The following is a 5,502-nucleotide window of genomic DNA, read 5'->3' on the forward strand; positions in this document are numbered from 1 at the left end:
CAGGTTGAGATAATTAGTTTGCAACCAAGGTAATAGGTAATGAAGCTCACTGACCATGGCAAGGTACAATGCTGCTATGTCCCACGTACAGTCCCTACCAAACTGAACAATAGGTTTGGAGATGTTAATCTTATGAAGTAAGTCGTTACGGACAGGTGCATCCACAGCAAGGACACTGCGCATGCCTGCATGAAGAAGGTCATCCAGCGGGCACGGGTGCGCGACCACTGACGACCACCAGAGACCCTTGAGGACCACCGACTCAAATCACTGAGCATGCGTGATGGGGAGGAGAATATGGAAATGGATTCTAAGAAATGATTATCATAGGACTGCCTTTTCTGAGAAAAATGATGAATATGTATGTTTTGATCCTACATACCCTGTGTGTTGGTGATCACCTGGCATGCACGTTGGGTGGAGCTGATTCCCTGTGCATCCAGCGCTGCAATAAAGAATGCCTGCCTTTTAACACTACATTGGTGTTACGAGGTTTATTCCCGGGTTTCGGTGACAGTTTTTGGCAACCCAGATGGGACACTGCTTTTGAACCTCGACGGATCCGTGGGATCGCAGGACCTCCAGCCGGCACCGGGTAATTCTCGGGGAGAACCTCAGATCCCCGGACCGAGGAGCTCTGAGCAAGACCCCTGGGAGAGGTAAAGGCATTCTTATTTGATCTGAATATTTGCACGAGTTGAAGGCCTTATTCAAGGAGTCCCGTGGCTCTCACCACCGCGACGGGACAGGCCCACACCAGGAGCACGAGAGGCCTGCTCGTAAGGCGCGGGGAAAGCTGCGCAGAGTTGGGCTAGGGAGACGTCTCAGGGAAAAGTCTCTGCTAGGCGAAAGCCTGTGGAGCAGGGCCCACCGGGGAGGGGAAGCCTCCAAGACTGGGATTTCTGGTGGCAGGAGAAATCCCTGGGATTTCCGGTGGCAGGGGAAATCCCTGAGGGAGCTCTAACACGGGTTGGGGTCCCTCTGACTAAGTGCTTGTGATAGTGCACAATCACAACCACTAAGTCCCTGGGAGATGGGCACTTTTCCGAGTAAGAAACCAATCCCACAAAAAACACCACTGGGATGCATTTTGGAGCACTGGAAAGATCTGGGAAGAATTGATCCTTTGACTCGGGAACAATTGATTGAACATTGTGATCACTGGTGGCCACCGTATACTTTAGAGAGTGGGGAAAAGTGGCCGGAAAATGGGACATTGCAGTATAACACAATTTTGCAATTGATGCTGTTTTGTAAGAGGGAAGGTAAATGGAATGGAATGGCATATGCAGATCTGTTTTTCACACTGCGAAATCATCCAGAATGGCAAAGGCAATGTGGATTGGTTTCACCTAGTTCTGCGGTAATGGCATTAAAGGGGCAGGAACCTGATAAAAATTTGGAAAAGGTTGCTCGGCTTGTCATATTGGTAAACGGTGTTTTAAATGTGAATTTCAAGCAGATGATGTTGAATTATTGGTTGCACCTCGTAGTAGGCTAGGAAATGATCAGGGGGATGAAAATCTGGAGGGTAATAATGCTTCCGCCCCTCCTGTGGAAGGGGAGGCGGAAGGATTCAGCCCGGTTGCTGGGAGGACAAGGGGAAGAGGGGGAGGAGACGGATTCACTCCCCTCCAGGCCCCTCTTCGACAGGCGGTTGGTAATGAGGGTCCGGTAATGGTAAAAGTTCCCTTCTCAATAACCGATTTAAGAGCATGGAAAGAAACTGCGGGCACTTATCGGGATGATCCTGAAAGAGTTGCCAAAGTAGTTGAAACAATAATCAGAACCCAAAACCCCAATTGGGAGGATTTGCAAGTAATGTCGGATACTTTGTTGGAAGATATTGAAAAGAAAATGGTTGAATATGGCCAGAAAACAAGTAGAAGGAGCTCATGCTAATGGGATTATACAAGGGACAGTGGACCAGAATTTTCCATCCACAAATCCTGAGTGGGACCCTAATCAACCGGGGCCCAGAGGGATGCTGACTAGATCTCAGAAGTGGATTTTGTTTGGCATTCGACATGCAATGCCAAAAGCAATTCATTGGTCTAAACTTTATGAAGTGAGACAAGAATTAAATGAGTCCCCTTCAGCCTTTATGGAAAGACTAAAGGCGACTGCTAGAAAATACACTAATTTGGACCCAGAGAAGAAAACAAACCAAAAACCCCACAAACAAAACCACAAGCAAACAAAAAAAAAACCACCACAGAAGAAGCTATACAATTGGCCTCTATATTTATGGGACAATCAGCCCTAGAAAAAACTCCAGAGACTGGAAGGGGCTGAGTCCAGAGACTTAGGCGAAATGCTTGAAGTAGCCTGGACTGTGTATAACAACAGAGAAAAAGAAAAAGAAGTCAGACAAATGCGAAGGGATGGAAAATTCTGGCAATCTTGACTGAGAATAATAAACATGTAAAGCAAAACTCAGCCATAAATCAGCAGAGGGTGTTGGTGCGAGGGGGCGAGAAGAGAACTGGCCTTTCTTGAAACTGTTTTAATTTTTGTACATGCCCGAATGCCTGTTGCCTTTATTGGGACGAGATCTATTAAGCAAATTAGATGCGCAAATAATTTTTAAAGATGGAGAAATTAGATTACTAACACCAGAATTAAAGCCATAGAGGCGAGAGTGTTTATGTTACAGGATTCCTCCAAGGAGGAACAGAGTCCAGAAGAAGTGGTGGACAATGCAGTAACCCCTTTGGTATGGGCAAGTGAAGTTCCAGGACGATCCAAACTGGCAGAACTGGCAAAGGTGACTTTAAAACCTGGGGCCAAGCCGGTAACACAAAAACAGTATCCTATTAAGTGGGAGGCTCGGAAGGGATTAGAGGGATTAATTACAAAATTTTTAGAATATGGGTTGTTAGTAGAATGTGAATCAGAATACAATACCCCTATATTACCAGTAAGGAAATCAGGAGGCAAGGGATATCGATTAGTTCAGGATTGCAGGGCCATAAATCAGATAGTTCAAGATATACACCCAGTAGTGGCCAATCCATACACTTTACTGACATCTTTGAAAGAGGAACATAAATGGTTTACTGTACTGGATTTACAGGATGCCTTCTTTTGCATACCTCTGGATACAAAACGTCAAAGCATATTTGCTTTTGAGTGGGAAAGTCCTGCTACAGGACAAAAAATGCAACTAACATGGACTGTACTTCCGCAAGGATTTAAGAATAGCCCCACACTATTTGGAAATCAATTGGCAAAAGAGTTAGAAATGTGGAAGAAACAGAATCAAGGAGAAGGTACACTGTTGCAGTATGTGGATGACATTCTGATAGCAGCAGAAAGCAAACATGTTTTGAAATGACCATCAGTTTATGGAACTTCCTGGGCCAAGGAGGATACAGAGTTTCCAGAAACAAGGCCCAGACAGGGAAAGACGCAGTGATTTATTTGGGATTTGAGATATCTCAAGGACAGAGACAATCGGGAAACAAAAGAAAAGAAGCCATTTGTCAGATCCCCGAACCTAACAGTCCAAAGGAACTGAGAGCCTTTCTGGGAATGATTGGGTGGTGTCGGCTCTGGATTCTAAATTATGACCTGCACGTGAAACCCCTATATGAAGCCCTGAAGGAATCCAAAGACCAATACCTGACTTGGACACCTGAATGCCACAAATCATTTAAAGAACTCAAAAAGGCATTAATGATGGCCCCTGCATTGGGTTTACCTGATCTAACCAAACCTTTTGAGCTGTTTGTGCATGAAAGGCAACATCTGGCCCTTGGAGTGCTGGTGCAACGGCTGGGATCGTGGAAGCGACCGGTGGGGTACTTCTCCAAACAACTTGACAACAAAATCCCACCGGGAAATTGGAACATGATTGCCTGCTGACAATTGAACAAGTTTATTCCAGCAGGCCGGACCTGAAGGACGAACCTTTGAAGGATCCTGATCGGGAACTGTTTACGGACGGAAGCAGTTTCGTGCAAGAAGGGAGGTGAATGGCCGGGTATGCTGTTGTCACCACCGACAAGGTATTGGAGGCAGGGACACTACCTGCAAATACATCAGCGCAGAAAGCAGAATTGGTGGCGTTAAAGCAGGCTTTACGGATGGCAGAAGGGAAAAGGGTAAACATACAGACGGATTCCAAATATGCATTTGGTGTGATCCATGCTCATGGAGCCATCTGGAAAGAAAGAGGACTGTTATCGGCCCAAGGATCACCGATAAGGCATAAGGAGGAAGTTCTTCAACTCCTACAAGATGTGCAGAAACCAAAGGAAGTGGCTGTAATGCATTGCACCGCTCATCAATTTGATGAGACGGTAATCGATTGGCAGATAAAGCTGCAAAGGAGGCTGCAGGACAAGGTATCCTTGCACTAGTAGCAGTAAAACAGATGAAAATTCCAAATTTCAAAGCAAGATACAGCAAACTAGATGAACAATTGGCAGAGCACTTAAAAGCATCTCAGAATACGGAAGGATGGTGGGTAACACCAGAAAATCAGGTAATAGTAACTCCGCAAGTTATGTTAGCACTTGCAAAAGAGAAACATGAGCAGACACACTGGGGTGTAGGTGCTACGGTTACAAGTTTAAGAACATCTGCAATGTGTCTAGGATAGGAAAATATGAGTGGAAGTCTTGAAAAGTTATAATTTCAAAACTTCCAAAGGGGGGAAATGTAACCGTGGGATAGGGGCCGTGAAACAGAAACTATAGGATCAGTTTGAGATAATTAGTTTGTAACCAAGGTAATAGGTAATGAAGCTAACTGACCATGGCAAGGTACAATGCTGCTATGTCCCATGTACAGTCCCTACCAAACTGAACAATAGGTTTGGAGATGTTAATCTTATGAAGTAAGTCGTTATGGACAGGTGCACCCACAGCAAGGATACTGCGCATGCCTGCAAGAAGAGGGTCATGCAGCAGACACGGGTGCAAGACCACTGACGATCACCAGAGACCCTTGAGGACCACCAACTCAAATCACTCAGCATGCGTGATGGGGAGGAATGGAAATGGATTCTAAGAAATGATTATCATAGGACTGCCTTTTCTGAGAAAAATGATGAATATGTATGTTTTGATGCTACATAACCTGTGTGTTGGTGATCACCTGGCATGCACGTTGGGTGGAGCTGATTCCCCGTGCATCCAGCGCTGCAATAAAGAATGCCTGCCTTTTAACACTACATTGGTGTTACGAGGTTTATTCCCAGATTTCGGTGACACTGGGAAGAGACTCAGGCAGCTACTGGCCATGGGTCTGCTTCCACCTTATACAAAAGTCCTCTGGCAGCTGCCTTGCAGGAATCTGGAGGAACTCTCTTACCCAAGAGTTCTGCTCCCTCCTGAGGTGGCCAACAGACACTGCAAGTCCTGGCAGGAAGCCTGAGCCACTACAAACCATGGTCATCCTTGCAACAGGAGATAAAAACTTTTTGAGTGGGTACCTTTCAGGAGTCTGCGGAGAGAAAGCAGGCTGCGCCCCACCAGAAATACTTTGCAGCCACAG

At 45.8% G+C, this 5,502-nt stretch overlaps 1 long non-coding RNA gene across 1 annotated transcript; it reads left to right on the forward strand.

Moving 5' to 3' along the window:
* The first annotated feature begins 223 nt into the window (after positions 1 to 223).
* On the forward strand, positions 224 to 4,994 carry LOC129197052 (uncharacterized). The gene is made up of 3 exons (XR_008574251.1): positions 224 to 659; positions 2,657 to 2,794; positions 4,862 to 4,994. It is a non-coding gene; the product is annotated as an uncharacterized LOC129197052 (long non-coding RNA).
* Positions 4,995 to 5,502: the final 508 nt, after the last annotated feature.

Source organism: Grus americana, chromosome 27, assembly GCF_028858705.1.
Source record: "Grus americana isolate bGruAme1 chromosome 27, bGruAme1.mat, whole genome shotgun sequence".
NCBI classification, from domain to species: Eukaryota; Metazoa; Chordata; class Aves; order Gruiformes; family Gruidae; genus Grus; species Grus americana.